Genomic DNA, 19,767 nt, shown 5'->3' on the forward strand with positions numbered 1-19,767 from the left:
GATCGAATGGTGCCAGGCACCGCACCAATCTTTTAAAAAATCATTAACAGCATAATTTAATTAAAAATAAAACAGAGATTTTAACTCCACTGTCTTTCGCCAACTCGCCAACAACATACTGCCTTTTTAGTCTCCACTCTATTCAAGATTCCGAGTCACGCACTGCGCCGACTCGTGTGTTGGTGACATCATTCCGCGAAGTAGTGACTAAATCAAACACCGTGGTGCAAAGCAATCCGAGCTCCAATTAATGCTATATCCATTAGTATCGCGACAGCTGATTGAGCGAGAAACTAGGTCTAATTATACTATCTTCAAATAGCGGAAAACCCCTCGACTTGTGCCAGGATCTGAGAGCTCCACCGTTGGACTGGGGGGATGCGCCAAATTAGGTTCAAAGTTCAAAAACGTTTATTTTAGGCAATTGCCAATGTAGGGTAACTTCGGCCAGCCAAAATATTACATTAACTGTCAAAAACACTGATCATTGTCAAGTTTATTTGTAAGCAGCAAAGAAAAACATCATAAAACTTTAAAATATGACATATCAAACCCCCACCTCTTTTTCACGGTTATTGAATAAAGTAATTCTTTGCAACGAAGCATTGTGGACGAATTTACCAACATTTTCTTGCTTGTAGTGCCGAGTTGATGGTTACGTGTGTATGAGTGTTTATTTGTGTGTGTGTGTGTGTGTGTGTTTGTGCGTGTGTATTTGTGTCAGTCAGAGAAAGAAACCGAAGACTGTCAACAGTTATACTTTTGGTGTGTTTTTAGATTTTTTAAGTACTTAAGTGGAGTGATTTTTTCTTTGTGATGCTTTAAGATCTGAATCTACCTTTTAATTGTGTAATCATTAATCGTATTCCACTGATTTCCATTATTTGAGATATACGTTGAAGTTTTGTTTTGTTAAACAATGAATTGCAAATGAATCAAGTTGACTCTTTACTTCACCGACCGTTTGGGAGATTGATACTAGATGACAAATTAGAAAAAAAAGACTAGTTCCTCACCAACCAACTGATTTTGAATTAACACAGGTGTGGAAATCTCGAAAACGCTCTTTTTCAGTGACATGGTATGACCGGCATGAATGGCTCACAGTTAGTTTAGTCTTTTGTTTTTATTGTCTACTTTTTACAGATACAACAAACACTGACAAATCATAGACATCTATAGGCTATAGTGACCTTAACCACTTCCATCGTATTTCTTAACCTCCTGAACGTTGTTTTAGCACCCTTAAAAGAGTGAAATTTTTTTGTTGCGAAATTCAATGAAACAGGAGCGGTTAAATTCATTAATGATTCTGTCAATTCACAAAGCTGAAATAGATGCCATTCCAGATTTCAATAAACACATTATAAAAAGATTTGCAGAGATGAAACATCGCAGTGCAGATTTTTTTTACAAGTACTAAAAGTAAGTAATCTCTGTCATAGGTTTTTTTTTTTCTCTTTTGATTTACATTTATAACATATTGATTGCATTATCTACCAAATCCAATCCTTTAAATGGTGGACAAAGAATAATTACAAAGATCTTTTCATACGGAACTTGTATCTCAGTGTTGTGGCTTGTTGTTTTCATGAATTATTTGTTTTTGTAAGTTTTGTCCACTCGTAGAAACCATCGACCCTCCCCCACCCTTCCATAAAAGAGAGTTTTTATTATGTCGTGCTCTCTCCTCTTAACCGTGTTCACTGTATTAGAATTTTTTTTCTAATCATGGCACCACCATATGCCGTCAATACGCCACGCCGCTGGATGGTAGTTAAGGAGCCAAGAGCCAGTAGTGGTGGTAGAGCTGAAAATCTAAAAGAAGATTGAAAGCAAAAAGAGGGCTTGCGTTTGGGGGTGGGGGGGGGGGAGGTGGGAGGGGAATCCTTCCCAAGATCTCATATATGTAAACAATTGACAAAAATCAATAATAGAAGATATAAAAAATCGTACACAGTATATTTAAAAGTGGGCAACAAAAAAACTTTTCTTTTAAACTTGCGTGGCGATGTGCTACATTTTTAAACATCATCCTTGTGCTCAAAATATTTTTTTTTGTTTAACGATAGTCTTATCGAGAAATGTGACAAAATATCATCTTGAAAATTGATACTTTTTTCGGCAATATTAAAAAATGTGCTTCTCTTGAAATTGGCCTTTATAGAAATAGGCCTTATATTTGTCTTTGCAAAGACCTGACATAGGAAAGAAGGAGTGCCAAGCAGGGCCGATCCTTATTATAGTTTGTTAGAAATAAGTATGGGAGAGAGAGAGAGAGAGAGAGAGAGAGAGAGAGAGAGAGAGAGAGAGGGAGAGAGGGGGGAGTGGGAGAGTGAAAGAAAGAGATAGATATACAGAAAGAGATAGATATACAGAAAGAGAGGTAGAAAGAAAGAAAGAAAGAGAGAGGGGGAGAGAGGGAGAGAGATAGAGAGAGAGGGACAGAGAGAGAGAGAGAAAGGAAGAAAGAAAGAGAGAATGAGAGAAGAAAGAAAGAGAAAGAGAGAGAGAGTGTGTGTGTGTGTGTTTGTGTGAGAGAGAGAGAGAGAGAGAGAGAGAGAGAGAGAGAGAGAGAGAGAGAGAGTACGGTACGTGTGATGAAATTGGCTTCTTTGCATCTTTTCCCATGCAGTCATTAATTTTCGTATTTTATCGCCCCCCCCTTCATTTTGTTCTATGCCAAAGCGTAAACGTTTTTTTTTCCATGTTCTAATTCATTTCCCCATGTCTTGAATAGTGATTTACTCCCATGCAATCTATATTGACTCCTTTTTACTCTATATCCGTGTAAACAGTTGCACGACCCATATAAACGATGTTGAAATAATATGTAACCAAATGCTGTAGTCATCCGGATTCAAATGAAGACTTATCGGAGGTCAATAATCTTTAGAAATAAATCGAATGTCATTTTCTCTTAAAATGAAGATTGTGTAATGTTACTAGGGTGGAATGTTACTCCGTCTTGTTGAAAAACAAATGACCGGTCCAGATAAAGTGGATTAGAAAATAGAAATTGGAAAAGTTTGTTGTTCTTTTTCGCTATCAGTGTAACACGATCATATTATATGATTTACTGACTTTCGCTTCCTAATCATCCGAGCGGGACGCCTCGGCTGCCTCTCTAATCATCTGTGTCAATTCTTCCACAGTTCAGGGTCTTTTGCTGTGGATGCTAATTTCATAAGATCTTCCTTTGATTTTAATTCTTCGTTATTTTGGAGGCGTTCTAGGCCTCTATTCGGGACAGTGTGAATATTTTTTATATTGACCTGGGTGGGCTGCCTTTATATTTCTTGTGTCCAGGTGGGGTGACTGGTGTTATTAGTTGGTATATTTTCATCTCTCCTGAATGTATTACCAAAAAGCCGCCATCTTGCCTCCAGGATTTGAATAAAAAAGGGTCTTTCATTGCATTTTTCACACAGTGTGTCCTTGCTTATTTTGTGGGGGATCGTATATTCAAGACTCTCTTAAGTTGTTTTCTATGGAAGCTGTCCAATCTTTTCTCTTCGGTTCCGGTCAGTGTCCATGTTCCGCAGCATGGATTTTACAAAGGTCGTGTATGATTTCATTTTTTTAAAAATTTTATCTTTTCTAATCCATATGTAATAATTTATTTAGTGCAACCGCCAATAAACTTTTTCTTCTATCTACGTCTTCCTTGTCTCCTATTAGTGATCCTACTTTTTGTGACTCTCCATCCATATTTCTTCCTTGACAATCATGTTATATCTGTTTTGTCAGTATTAACGTACAGTTGGTGTTTTTGTAAAGCTGTTAATAATAATAATAATAATAATAATAATAATAATAATAATAATAATAATAATAATAATAATAATAATAATAATAATAATAATAATAATAATAATAATACTCTATTGCATCCCAAAAAGGAAATTTTTTTGTACAGACGTGTTATAATTTACACAATAAGATAAAAATACAATGGAAATAGGATGTATATATAAAAAAGGAACAGCTCCATAACCAGAGCTGCGCTATATAATATGAATAATTTCAACACTGTAAAATAGTTAAAACTGTCACTATAAATTGAAAATTGAAAAGATTGCAAAACAAATAAATTAATAAATTAATATTTACATTTTTTGAAAGTAAAGATGCGAAATAATAATATAAAATGAGTATTGCCTGTTGTTATAAAGCCTAATACTGGACGGCAGAAAAGATTTTCGGTGTCTCTCTGTTTTCGTTGAAATATAGAAAGGGCGACCACTTCTTTCTGACATAATAACTGATGGTCTTAGTGGATGATACTGGTCATAAATTTAATATTTTAGTTATGTTATTTATACAAAATTTCTCGTATAAAAGATCTACATCGTCAACATCATTTATATAGCGTTTAATGGATTTTTTAATATTTGAATTTATTTTGTTCCTTTCCACTGCTAAGCAATTGCCTCTCCAAGCTGTTATACAAAATGACAAAACACTTTCGATTACTGCTCTATAAAATAATGTGCAGAGGGTTTTATCTATTCTAAACTGAGAGAGTTTTGATAAAAAATATGTACGTCTGCACATCTTATGCCTAATTATTTTCGAGTGTTCATCCCACTTGAGCCTGTTATCAATTGTTACACCAATGTATTTGTAGTGAGGAACTCGCTGGACGAATTGGTCCTTTAATTTTAACGGTTCTATCGGTTCCTTCACTGTCCTAAAGTTAATCACTAGCTCCTTTGTCTTGCTTATGTTAAGCTCTAGGTGGTGGGCATCACACCAAGACACAAATCTATCAATTTCTTGCCTATAAGCCACTTCGTTGTTTTCGGTTTCTTTTACGCTGACTTGTTAAAAATTTAAAAAATAAAATTCTCTTTATTCATCCCAGAGGGGAAATGTGTCTCTCGGGTCTATTCCAAGGGAAGACTGGAATAACCCAGCTAGGGCGAGGTGACTTGCTCAAAGCCACACAGCGCAGCAAAGGGTGAACGAACTCGGTACCTTTCGGGTACGAAGCAAAGACCGCTGTTTGATCATATAATATAACGTTCACTTTTGTGATTGAGGTACCAATGAAATATAATCGTGTCTTTCTCTCCCAACTTGTTCCAGCAAACACTGTGATTCATTTTGATGAGCAAATTATTGCTTTCATGATAAAACCTATTCAGTGAAATGTCTGATTTTTAAAAAACTGTACTAGACGTCCTTATTATGTGCGAAAACTAAAAACAAGACGCAATTTTGGAGACTTTTGCTATCGTGATTTTGAACGACTTTGGTATAACCGAGGATTTTTACTTAACACACTCAACCCTAACACCGACCATATCCGTGGTTTACCCGGGTTACTGTTACCCCATGCCTATTTATTACATTTTTCTGAGACAAATTATAGGCGTAGTATCAAAGCTAATGTTTTTAGTTCTTGTACCGTTAGGTAGTTGAATAAAACTATCTATGTGCATACTCATTTTTAATACATTTTTTTCAATTTTGAAAAGGAGCAAAAATCTCTAGGATTGAGTGAGTTAAACTTGGCATGTATTCAAGTTCAGGTTTTGTTCCTTGTTATCGATTAGAAAATTGAATTAACTGAATGTTGAAAAAAAGAAAAACAATATAACTTTTATAAATACATGTTTATGAAGCTTATTGTATTCATCTAAAATGCCTGGGCATGACATTGGTGCCTTAGCAAAATCAAAATATTTGCGGATTGAAGGAAGATAATGATAGACTGATTACATGTTTGGACCACACTGCTTGATGCCAAAGCTGTCTTCCGTATGGATATAAATTGTTCATGTAAACAACCACGAAGCCAACTTTAAACTGCAGCCTGTTTTCTAAATGTCAATGTGCAAATTAAACATATCTCTTATCCCATATTAGAAATCTTAACGATTTCTTTCCCTAACTCTAAAATATTTTTATTTAATTAGTGTTAAAAACAAATAATATCATAGTGTCTGTATACAACAAAAGTCTGGTTCTTAAACAACATTAATTGTTACAAAATGTTTTCTATTTTGTATTATTCCATCGCATTATATTTCTTGTCATATATCTATTATTTGTTAATAATATTATTCCGTTTAGACAAGATATCATACAATCCAATTTCCCCTGAAGATTGGGAGTATCTCATTAAAAAGCTCAGACCTAAGATCTTGTACCAGATAGAATATATTTCACAACGAATAAATGTGATGGTCTTCAAGTAAAAAAGAAACAATTGTAGTAAGGGTATCTGGATAAGGCTAAGGCATTTGAAAAAATATGTATCAAGGAACATCTCCTCAAAATCAAAAAGGCAAACATCTCCCACAGAATATAATTTGTCTCAGTCGTAAACTAGACCTGACAAATCAAAAGGCTCAAGTAGGAACTTGTAGTTGAAGGACTGATAAGCCATAATTTACATATTATTTTATTATCTTTAGTAGCTTCCATTTATGTCTACAAATATTTTGTTTTGTTAACAGTTTTTGTGACACTTCATAAGAAGACTTGCTGCGAAAAGACCTGAAAAAGAACAATAAGTTTTTTGAATTGAGTCAAGATACCAACTATTTTTGTGTACTTGTTCATAGATATCAACAATATATTTTTGTTATTTGACTTGTATTGGTTTAAAAAATAGCCTACGAGTATTGTTTTCAGTAAATAGCTTTAATGGGCGATAACTCCATTGAATATCATCTAATTTAGTTATGATCTACAAAATGATTTTGACTCATTCAGCAGCTTATTTTTTTTCTTGAAAAGTATTATTTTATCAATAATTTTCTGGATGTTTAATAAAATACACACTTGTTTTTATTTCCAAGATGAATTTCAATGTGTTCCAGTTTGTTGTTGTTTGGCCATTAAGTTGCCGTTGTGATTTGTTTTCATGTTTGGGTGTCCTTGTGAGTTCCATACACTGTTGTGTGTTATTCTTTCTGTGAGTTTGTGACGTCACTATGAGTAGAGATAGAACGAAGATGACGTCACTCAAGCCCTTGTTATTATATTTTGCCATCCACGTTTGTGAGTAAGTCTCACTAAACTGTATTAATCAGACTATAAAAGTTCATGGTTACACATAGTTTTGTGTGTTGGTCCGTTGTACTTCCAGATGGCAATGTTATGAGCTTCTTTGCCAAGCGCATAATATGGACGGTTAAAAAATGCCATGCATCAAAGCATCACGCGAATAGTCCGGGTATATTCGTCCCGTAATAAAAACATAACAGAAACAGTCAGCACTTGACTAATTTCAATCAACAATCCATTATGAATATCGTAGTATTAAGAGCTCCCCAAAAGGAGGGAAGATCGTTTTTATAGATAGTATGCACTTGACCACGGAATACTTTGAATTTAAATACTTTGCAAATGTAGTGAAAGAGATAAAAAATAATCACACTGCAGAATCGGGATGCCTCAAAATGATTAAGAGAAATGTTTCTTCCTATGATGATGATGATTATGATGATGACGGTGATGATGATGAATATTATTATTATTATCATCATCATCATTATCATCATCATCATCATCATCATCATCATCATCATCATCATCATCATCATCAGCATTATTATCATCATCATCATCATCATCATCATCATCATCATTATTATTATTATTATTATTATTATTATTATTATTATTAGTAGTAGTAGTAGTAGTAGTAGTAGTAGTAGTAGTAGTAGTAGTAGTAGTAGTAATATTATTATTATCATTATATTATTATATATTATTATTATTATTAGTAGTAGTAGTAGTAGTAGTAGTAGTAGTAGTAGTAGTAGTAGTAGTAGTAGTAGTAGTAGTAGTATATTGTAGTAGTAGTTGTGGTAAGTTGCAGCAGTAGAAGTGGTAGAGGAGTAGTAGTAATAGTAGTAGTAGTAGTAGTAGTAGTAGTAGTAGTAGTAGTAGTAGTAGTAGTAGTAGTAGTAGTAGTAGTAGTTCTTGTTGTTGTTGTTGTCGTTGTTGTTATTATTATTATTATTATTATTATTATCATCATCATCATCATTATTATTATTATTATTATTATTATTATTATTATTATTATTATTATCATCATCATCATCATCATTATTAAACTGTAAACTGCCCAGAGAATTTGAAAAAAATAAATCTTCTCGCTTTGGACATACTTCCAATTATACACAGCCGTTTGAACAAAATACGAGTGGTTTGAATGTAAACATTTCCAGAGTTACCGGGCATGAAAATATCAGTTGAGATCATTGAGGCTTTGTATCTTTATAACGCAAGGTAGGGAATAGCATATTATGCTCGACAGTAATATTTGATTAAAAACAGAATGGGGAAAATCCTACCAGTGAGATGGCATCAGGATCACACAGTTTTGTTATCATTGCTACCGATTAAGTCACAGACCATGCTCAACATTTTTTTCATTTCGTTATTCGTACATGGAAATAAGGTATTAGTATTACTCAGCAATAGAACCAAAAATCGGCGTTACACTTTCTCTTGAATATGAGCTCCAAATTTTGGCTAATCCCATGAATTCTCGGAAATATCAGCTCCACGTTGTGCTTAATTCTATGAATTGTTTTAGATATTAGCTCCAATATTTTAGCTTTTATCCCATAAATTCTTGTGGATATCAGCTCCGTTTTGACTAATCCTATGAGTCGTATATCAGGATTATGTGATATTCATGAGCAGAGATCAAAATGTTTTCCACAACCTTTCACAGGTATTTTCATTTTAAAATAATCTAACACCATATAGTATTGTTTCTACCAAGAAGGTTGTAAGAGTCATGCGACGCTGCTCCGTTGTAGAACAGTTAGATCTGCAGTTATAATTGACAAATATTAGACAAGTTGACGTAACTCAGATTTTTGTTACTTTTATTTTGACCACCACAGGTGATAAATTCTTACTGAATTTTCATCACTAAATAGATAGACTATAATCGTTAATCGATTCATATAGTTTTGTGTGTTGTTTAGCTTTTTAGGGGGGAACAACTGGTGAGTATTCTATTTAATTGCATGTCATTTGTAAAATCAACGTTAGTAATATCCTATCTCCTTCTTTAAAGATATGCAGTTAGGGTAGCTGACCTCGTTATGCTCGGCATTTCATTATATCCTTGTTTTGAGTCGGTTGACGTCTATCGTAGCTGTCAATGATTACTTGGGAACGTTATCTGTAATATTACAATACTATCTCGCTCCTATTTGCATGAATAATATTGTATATATAGTATCTGATACTTGGGTACCAAACTATGTATTCAGTATTGCATAAGAGGCACTCGGAGGGTAGATATTACACATTAAGGCCAAGTGTCCTTCCTTAAGGGTTTTGACTCTCATGGACAAATATATGATGATAAATACATATTTCATTTAAATATTTAGTATAATATAATTATAAAGCCAATATTTATTTACGTAGAGAATATTTCTTAATACCAATACACAAACGTTACGACTTCTAACTCGTCTTCTTTCTTTTTCCTTGGAGGCCAAAATTTCAAATTGAAGACTTATATGGCCCGTCTTTTGTCTCACGAGCGAGCAGATCTAGTGATGAACAATAACTTTCTAAACCATTCTACCGATCCAGACTGTTTTGAAATGGGTGGAAGCCAGTTCCAGGTCCTGGTGGTGGAGGGGGGAAAGGCATAAAGATGCGCGTCCGTTCGAGATTATGGAATGGCAAAAGACATTGAGCATTTCCTTGTCCTGCTGTTTTTTATGGTCAGTTGATCATCTGGAATGGCCGTTGCTCCGCTGAGGGCTATGTAAAGGACAATTAATTTGTTTTGAGTTCTTCGGGAAAAATATCGAAAATTCGGAACAATTTGGACCTCGTGCAAAATGAAGATATAAATTTCCACCCTTTTTCGGGTTCACAGGGATTCTCTTGTTTTAAAGATACAACTGAAGAAGAGATTTCTAAAATAATTTGTTCATCTTCTTCGAAGTCATGTGATTTAGATCCTTTACCAACTAATATTTTGAAATTATGTCTTCCTGAATTGATACCTTGCATAACTCAGTCACTTATCTCAGGACAAGTCCCAGATATCAATAAACATGCAATTGTAAAGCCTCTCATAAAAAAGCAAAATCCCGATGTAAATGACCTTAGTAACTACCGTCCCGTCTTAAATCTGCCATTTCTTTCTAAAATCCTTGAAAAAGTTGTACTCAGACGTCTTTCACAACATCTCCATGAAAACAATCTATGGGAAAATTTTCAGTCAGCTTATCGTTCTTATCACAGCACAGAAACTGCTCTGTGCTGTGTTGCGAGTGATTTGCTTGATGTTTTAGATAAAGGTTCTGTTTCTCTTCTGACATTGTTAGACCTTTCGGCGGCGTTTGATACTATTGATCACGATATTCTCATTAAACAACTTAATATAACTTTTGGCTTGTCTGGGACTGTCTTGCAGTGGTTTGAATCTTATTTAAATGGCAGAAAGCAACAGGTTATGATTTTAGATAAACTTTCTCGTCAACATACATTGTCTTTTTGGTTTTCCTCAAGGCTCTGTTTTGGGTCCAATTCTTTTTGTTTTGTATACTTCTCCATTATCTAATGTCATCACTGGTCATGGGCTGCGCTATCATCTCTATAATGATATTATTATATTATTATTATTATTATTATTATTATTATTATTATTATTATTATTATTATTATTATTATTATTATTATTATTATTATTATTATTATTATTATTATTATTATCATCATTGTTCTTTAGGGCCATTTTCCTTTTGGTTGGTCTGATTGTAATAATATATTATGACAAAATGTGACTCACGTGATGATGAAATATAGCTATTCATATGCATCGTCCTCTTGATTCTTTGTCTTCTTCTTCTTCTTCTTCTTCTTCTTCTTCTTCTTCTTCTTCTTCTTCTTCTTCTTCTTCTTCTTCTTCTTCGTTCCTCTGATGGACATCTATGGCTGCAGTCCGATATCTGCTATGAAGTCTGTGGCCGCTTTAGGTCCTCAGCCTCACCAAAGAGCTTTGTGTTGAGAGTTGTAGGGGTGACCCAGTGGTTCGAACGTTGCATAATGGGCAATCCATAAGCACAAGTAAAGTGGTTTCATGGTCGGTTCCACATGGGCAATAAGGGTTTGTTCCAATACCTAGCTTTGTAAACATATGTCCTCTTAGTCTATTGTGTCCTGTTCGGAGGCGGAATAGGGTGACTTGGCTACTTCGCTGAATGGCATGGATTGGATCCTGCTTGTTGTGTTCCAGGTGTGTGTCATTCCTTTCTTTGTCTATTTTTAGCTTTATTATTTTCTTTTGCTGATGGTAAAAGATTGACGACTTCGGTTGTCTCTTTTGGGCTCCTTCTTTGGCCAGTTGATCGGCAATTTCATTTCCATATATACCTACATGACTTGGAATCCACTGCAGCACAATTTTTCCTGTTTTATCAGATAAGCCCTCAAGGGCCTCCACAGTCTGTGCGGCTTCAGAGTCCTGGTAATTTTCAATAGACCGGAGAGCATCATCAGTCAAGTAAACCACATTTTCCCCGTATATTCTGTGATCTCTGGATAGTTCTTTTGTTGCATTGAGGATGGCTTTTTTTTCAGTTTTAGTACTTGTGCACATTGAACCCACTGATACAGATATTTTTGTTTCTGTTTATCTGTCCAGTGTATGAGTGCACCAGCACCTCCATTCATGAGGGGGCCGGAAACTGAGCCATCTGTATAAACTCTTATCCAGTTGGTCATTGGGTATTTTTTATCGATCATCTTTAGGGTTTGAGCATTGTCATTATTGCTTTGAATGTTTTTCTTGTTGATGGTTATGAATTTTTGTTTCTTTTTCCACGGTGGTGGTTTGAGATTTGGGACATTGATTTGGGCAATATCTTCCGTTGGTGTCACTTTATATTTGCTCTCTAGTTTTTGTCCCAAGGCGATGAAGTTTTCCCTTTTGAGTCGATTCTCTTTCTTTTCCATTGTACTTGGATGCAGTGGTTGGGATTCCATTAATCTTATCTTTGAGAATTGTGTCATTATTTTTAAATTTCGTTGTTCTTTGAGAGGTTTTATTCCTGTGTGGGTTTCCATCTTGTGAATTGGTGTTGTTTTCATTGCTCCAGTGATCACGCGTAGGCATTGGTTTTGGACTTTTTCAACCTTTTGAAATTGAGCCTGTGAGCACGTTCCCCACGCCGATATGGCATAGTCTATTGCAGGTCTTACATATCCAAGATATGTCTTCTTCAGGACGTTTGAGTTTGCTCCCCATTGCGTTCCAGCAAGTTTTCGGAGAAGCTGCATTCTCTTGTACCCTTTCTGGTGACTTTCATCTATTTGATGTTTCCAAGTGAGTCGAGGGTCAAATTTCACTCCTAGATACTTAGGCATAAGGTCTTCTCTCAGAATCTTTCCATCCAAAGTTAATCGCATAGATTGCTTTTTGGTTGATAAGCTGAATGTTGTGTATGTGGTTTTATCAGCATTTACTCTCATACCCCAGTCTTTTGTCCATTTGCTCAAAGCATCAATAGTCATCTGTATCCTGGCCTTTTCAGTACCAATATTTCTTTCAGTGCATATCAGTGCAAGTCATCTGCATACATGGCTGCTTTTACTCCTCTGCATTTGGTTTCGCAGATGTCATTGATAAATACGACAAAGAGGGTTGGTGAGAGAACCCCGCCTTGTGGTACTCCATTTGTCATGTTCGTTAGCTTGCTTTTAGAGTTTTGAGATTGGACTCTTGCTTTTCGATTTGTGAGGTAATCTTTAATCCATGCAAACATGTTGTGTTAAACGTTGGCTTTCTTAAGTTTGAGAAGTAGTCCTTTTGTCCAGACTTTGTCAAATGCCTTTTCCATATCCACCCAAACTGTGACTGTGTTTTTTTTTCTTGGTAACCATTTTCGATCAGCTGCGAGATGTATGTTATCTGGTCCTCTGTGCAGCGAAATTGTCTGAAACCAGCCTGTTCATATGATATCAACTTATTGCTTTCTAAATACCATTGGAGACGGCGATTAACAATTCTCTCCATCAGTTTGCCCAAGCAGCTTGTCAAACTTATTGGTCGGTAGCTTTCGGGTTTATTTTTTGGCTTGCCATCCTTCTTTATTGGTATCATGGTTGCCTGTTTCCATTTGAGCGGAAGTTTACCCTGTTTCCAACGCGCATTGAACAGTTGTTTCATTTTCCTCTTTGTGAGGGTTCCTATGTGTTTCAACATGTCATTAGTAACATCATCTGGGCCTGGTGATTTGTTCGTTTTAGAGATTTCAAGGCAATTTCTACTTCTTCTTTTTTAATCGAACTGAACATGGCATCATCTGTGGATTCTTTGGGTGTATCCTTGTGTTTTCTCAATTCTTTGTGGACTTCTCGTTTTCGTTCTTTTCTAATCTGTATACCCCCAACACTTGAGTACTGCTTCATAAAACAGTTTGCTGCTTGTTTTTTTTTGTTGAGAATCCTCCCCTGATCATCTTCTACTGATGGTGCAGCATATCTGTTTTCTTGTCCACTTAGAGCTTTGGTTAGGTTCCATAACTTTCTTCCGTCTCTGTCGTAGTCAAGTTGTCTGGTTTTTTCATGCCATGCTTCCTGTTTTGCTTTTATTGTTTCTTTCCTGAGAGTTGTTTCAGCCTCTTTGTAATTTCCATATTCTCATCAGGGCTCTCTCTCTCTCTCTCTCTCTCTCTCTCTCTCTCTCTCTCTCTCTCTCTCTCTCTCTCTCTCTCTCTCTCTCTCTCTCTCTCTGCTTTTTTTCTGTGTTCAGTGACTAGGCTGTTGAGACTTCCTAATTTTTCATTCCATCCTGAACAGTAGTCCTTTCTTGATCCTCTGGGGATTGATTCTTTTGCAGCTTTCATGATTGATTTTGTGAATGCTTTGGCTGATTTTTCCACATTCCTTGTTTTACAGTTTATCTCTTTTGTATAACGATTCTTTGTCTGAGTTCCCACTGTTTTGTATTTAATGTGGTTAAGAAGTATGACACTCGGCCTGAGACCTGCTGGTTTCGGGTTTCGGCAAAAATTCGAGTCTATCACTCTAGTTTGCAATGACACTGATATATTTATTCTATTTTCATCTGGCCCTTCTCATTTATCTATCATCATTATTCTTCAATCTTCAACAGCTTGTATTAGAAAAAGGTGCCACGGGCCCATCAGTGCAAATGTTCAGTTACAGTACAGCCCAATCAAAACAGGGAATAGTCACAGATAACTTTGATGAGCTAGCTAGTAGATACATTCAAAACTGTTTTGAAAGTTTCCAAGCATTCAACGTCCGTTATGTCCGGTGGCAGGCCATTCCAGTCATTTATTGTTCGTGAGAAAAAGCTGTGTTTGTATGCATCTGTTCTTGCAAACGGTTGTATGTCACTGTGATGCACTGTACCTACGTGTCGTGTATCTATCTGATGTACTCTTTATGTAGTTTGGGGTGATGATGGATGCGTTTGGGTCGTTGATGGTTTTGTGTAAGAAAACAATACGGGATATCTTGAGCCAGTTTTTCCATGGCTTCCATTCAAGTGACTGGGGAAGGACATGTCACAACCCGGTTCTCTGGTTTTGCATCCGGTTGCTAATCTTGGAGTTGCTCTTTGTACTTTTTTCAATCTTGTCTATGTCCTTTTTTAGTGTAGGGGTCCCACACAGAACTGGCATATTCTAGTAATGACCCGATAAGCGATGTGTACGCCTGGGCTTTAATTTTTCGGTAATGCTCCTTTTGAGAAACCCCAGCATCCTACTTGCCTTTGCTGTGATATGTTTTATATGTGTTTCCACTGTATTTTCTAATTGAGATGTACTTCGAGGTATTTTAAGGTGTTGACATGTTGTAAAGGATGATAGTGCATTGTGTAATTGTGCGTATAAGATTCTCTCTTGTTTGATATTGACATAACAACATTTTGATGGGTGGAATTTCATGAGCCATGTATCTGACCATATCTGAGGGAATCAAGATCTTTCTGGAGTTCATGTACATCTGCGCTACTGAATATTGTCCTGTAAAGGAGGTATCATCTGCAAACAGTTTAAGCCTTGTTTGTGGAGATCATTTGTCATTGAGGTCATATATCAATATCAAAAAAGGCCCACCTACTGTTCCTTATAGTACTCCTGATAAGACATTACATTTTTTTTTTGAGATTCCGTCAATGACAACTTGTTGCGTTCGATTGCAAAGCCAGTCCTTGAACCAAAGTAAAAGAATTTGCGGTTGTTGTAACATATTCTCTAACTAATTTGTTTCAGTATCCTCAATATTCCGAATTCCGCTTTGCTCAAATTTTAACAGTAATTGGTTGTGGCACAGTGTCAAACGCTTTGGAGAAGTATAGTACTAGGAGATCAATTTGGGGTTTTTTTTTTTTTGTTGTCTAGTGATCTTGCAATTTCTTCTGTTGTGTCTCTCATGACCGTTTTTTTTTTCCTGAAGCTAAAAGTGATATATGTCCCCGATCCATACTATTTCTAAATTCATATTCAACCTGATATCGTGTGGCCCTGTATGTATAAACGTTGGAATACTTTCCCTATCTGGGTTGGGTTCCTGACCTCCCATATTGGGCAGGGAGGCACTTGCTGTGTCTTCTATCCCTCTATAACTGTTTTCCAAAATATTTCTGTCTTTGTCTTGGAATGAGATTTCTTGGTTTTGTCCTGGTCGGATACCCTAGGTGAGAGGGAACCAGTGAAATGTTTAGTTAGAGTTTTGGGAGATTTTTTTGTAAACCATCTCTCTGTTATGCCCTGTATTATGTTTTGTTTACATATTATATATTATTTGTATACATTTGAGTGTGTTCCTCTTGGTGGAGACCTGTGCTTTTGACAGGACGAGACGAGCGATCTCAAACTAATTACACCGATAGTGTTCCCTTGGAATCTACATTGCTTCCCTATTTGAACCAATTCTCCTCTGTCTTACTTTTTCTTGGGTGCTTTAATTGTACTTCTAGAACTTTTGACTATCATGTGTTGCAGGAGCCGTAGAACCCTTAAAACCAAAAACAAATACCTTCCCTATATCTGTGAAAATAAAAGATCATATGATATTATCATACAAAACATCATTGTTAAACTCCCAATGTGGTCCCCCTCCTCCCACCCTCACCCACTTTGAAATGTTATTTTCATGAAAAAAAAGCTTTATTTGAAAATTATAATTATGAAAACATTCAAAACATTCTTGCTGCTTTGATAGAACATTGACAATTATACTCAGTCTGACTGAGTCAGACGATTTATTTGAAGAAGAAAAAAAAATCAATATCAACCTCCTTCACATTTAAAACATTTTATTGTCAGGACAAACTGCAGGACAAACATTGGTTGTATTTGTAATAACCGACCAAATCCCCTTTCGAACTCTTCACCAGAGAGATATTACAACGGTCTAATAAAACAATTGTCTCGTGACATAATATAAGTAACTGATATCATATTACATTCCTCCCCCCTAAGTTAACAAAATCTCTGTCATTTAAATTAATTTTAAAATAAAAGTTAAGTATGAAATACAGAAATCCGTATCCTTGCGGCAGGACACCAAAACGATATTAGGTGGAAGAAACAGAGAACATAATAAATTGTAGAACCAAACAATGAGAAAGAAAATGAATGTCAAACGATGAAAAGAATGAAAATTATGCACATCACAATAACTGTCCTTTCGACTAAACATAACATTGAAAATGACATGCATAATGAATACCAATTATGTAACCAATCTTTTAAACTTCAAACAAAAATTTGTCAATGACCAATGAATCAGTGAATCAATGAATTAATCAACCAATGAATTAATGAGTGCCCACTGAATCAATGAGTCAATTAATTAATGAATCAATATATTAATGAATCAATGAATTAATGATCAATGAATTAATGAATGCGTCAACAAGAATAAAAGAATAACAAGTTCAATTTGACTGGTGCTTTTCTTAAGCGATTGGATCTTCTTGGTTGAGATTGGAAATCATCTTGAGTTATTTAATTTGTTGATATTTTCTTTTCTATCCCCACGATATCTGCTGGTAAACTGATATCGTTTTCCTCCCCCTTAGATAATGAATTGTCATCTTATTTTGTATATCTCTCCTATTCTTGTACCTCTGTTTCGCTGTCCTGAAATATTCTTCTGCTCTTCTTTACTTTCTAATTGCTCATACATACCTTTGAATGCCTCGGACTTTGCTTTTGCAACGGCTCTTTTTGCTCATCTCTTTGCCTGTTTATATTCATACACTTTCATAGCATTCCTGTTTGTCTCCATGTTCTTCTTTGCTTGCCTCTTTTTCTTTATTGCTTCTTAAACTTCTTCATTCCATCACCATGTTTCTTTTCCAACTTTTCCTGTTCTCGAGCTCACCCCTAACACTTCTTTGGCCACTTCACGGATTGTATCAGCTGTCATTTTGTAGGCGTTTGGGAAATCAATTCCTAGTCTTCCTTTCACTGTTGTACCAAATATTTCTCTTTGCTCTTCCTCTTTTAGTTTCCACCACCGTATTTTCCCTCACTTAGTTTCTTTTTTATCTTTTATATTGTGCAATAATGAATACCTTTTCAAAAGAAGAAAGTGTGCACCGATGAGCCTTTCAGACTCAACATATTCTTCAACGACAAAAATATTTTTTAACGATAAGACAATGTGTACATTTCGAAAAGACCAATTTATCTACTTACTCCATTTCGCCAAGACGTGTTAAGACATCTTTCCCGTATTTTTAAAAGTTATTATTTTCAGTTGTTACATTTTTCCCCCTTCAAAACGTTAATGACTTCAAAATCAAACTATTCAAAGCCTGTAGAAATGAGCCAAATCAGTTGCAATGAGTCGATCCCTGAGGTATTTAATTGATGTTATGCTCACCAACAAACCCCATTTATTTTCTAAACCTCTAAATTTTTCAACAGGCGTCAGTGACTGTCACAATATGATTATTAAACATAATGTTCCACAAATTAAGAAAAACAAAATATGTTATAGAAGCTTTAGGACCTTTTGCGAGAAAAGTTATCAGGAAGATTTGCATTCTGTTTTAACCAAAACCAGTACTTCAGAAAACCACGTAAATACTGAATATGGAGAATTTATCGATAAAGTAATTTTAATCTCAAATAAGCATGCCCCTTTCAAAACTAGATACCCACTAAGGAAGCCAGTAACATACATGAACAGTGAATTAAGAAAAGCTATATATAGAAAAAGAATGCTTCATAACAAATACTTGAAAGAAAAAAAAATATCATGGGAAAGTTATAAAGAACAACGAAATTATGTGGTAAAATTAAAAAGAAGTTCAACTAAACTTTACTTCTTAGAAAGGTGCACCGGAGGACAGAAGTCAAAAGATTTCTGGCCAACGGTCAAACCATTCTTGCTTATCGAAGAAGCACAACAAAGATCAACAAAAGATTGTACTTCAAGATGTTGATAAGATATTGAATAATGTTGGTGATATATGTAAAAAGTTTAACTCTTTCTTTGTAAATGTTGCAAATGACATTGGTAAAGACGTTGTTTTTGATCAAGAAACTCACCCAAGCATCAAATCCATCAAAGAAAACTTACCATACCTTCCGAAATTTGAATTCAAAGAAACTGATTCACACACTGTCCAGAAAGTTATCAACAATATCAATGTTAAGAAAGCAACTGGTTTTGACAATTTTCCGGCCAGACTTCTTAAAGCTGGCTCCCCCGTGCTAGCTGAACCAATAACGAATCTAATTAACAAATCAATTTCTTTTGGTGTGTTTCCTGATCAATTGAAATTAGCACAAGTCACGCCTTTATATAAAAAACAAGATCCTCTAAATGTGAAAAACTATCGTCCTGTTAGCATTCTACCTGTTGTTTCCAAAGTATTTGAAAAAAAATATATATTTCAGCAATTATCAATATATTTCGATGACATTTTTAATGACTACTTGTGTGCTTTTCGTAAAGGCCATGGTTGCCAAACAGCACTTTTGCGTTCAATTGAAGATTGGAAAGAGGCATTAGACAATAACAAATATGTCGCTGCAATCCTCATGGACCTATCGAAGGCTTTTGACTGATTGCCTCACAACATTCTTATTGCTAAACCAGCTGCCTATTGGCTAGAACAAAAAGCTCTTTATTTAATTGAAAATTACTTGAGCAGAAGAAAACAACAAATTAAATAAAATTACAGGATGCTGTGAGCGAGTGGGCAGGCATTTAAAAAGGCGTTCCACAGGGATCAATTCTTGGATATTACTTTTTAACATTTTTATAAATGATATATTTTACTTTATCAGAGAGGGAAAATTATATAATTATGCTGACGATAATAACCTGTCGTATGCTCATTCAAATTTCGATTGAAAATGAAAGCGAAATTCTTATCAAGTGGTTCGAAATAAATTGTATGCAAGCAAATCCGGACAAATTCCGGGCAATTGCAGTAGGTACAAAAACACACACAAAGAAACCCAAATTCAATATTGGAACTGCAAGTACTACATGTGAAGAAGTTGCAAAATTACAAGGGATCGACATAGACTACCAACTAAAATTTGATTTACACATTAAAACCATCTGCCGTAAAGCTTCTCAGCAATTAAATGTCAAAGGCTTGGAAAATGCCTTTCAAAATTGAACAAGTTAACAATATTTCACTCTTTTGTATTGTCAGATTTCAATTTCTGTCCACTAGCTTGGCATTTCTGTTCTAAAACTAATTGTGATAAACTTGAAAAGATACAAGAAAGAGCACTGCGTTTTATTTATGAAGAT

At 35.2% G+C, this 19,767-nt stretch overlaps 1 protein-coding gene across 1 annotated transcript in view; it reads right to left on the bottom strand.

Annotated features, from left to right (window-relative positions):
* Positions 1-9,085, bottom strand: part of LOC144972600 (solute carrier family 15 member 4-like) — an 80,573-nt gene extending 71,488 nt beyond the window's left edge. Inside the window, exon 1 of the mRNA XM_078914021.1 lies at positions 8,319-9,085. The gene's annotated coding sequence lies outside the window, so the exon portion shown is untranslated. The remainder of the gene's footprint in view (positions 1-8,318) is intronic.
* Positions 9,086-19,767: the final 10,682 nt, after the last annotated feature.

Source organism: Berghia stephanieae, chromosome 5 (assembly GCF_034508935.2).
Source record: "Berghia stephanieae isolate SIO BIC M18660-M18661 chromosome 5, UCSD_Bste_1.3, whole genome shotgun sequence".
In the NCBI taxonomy this organism is placed as follows: domain Eukaryota; kingdom Metazoa; phylum Mollusca; class Gastropoda; order Nudibranchia; family Aeolidiidae; genus Berghia; species Berghia stephanieae.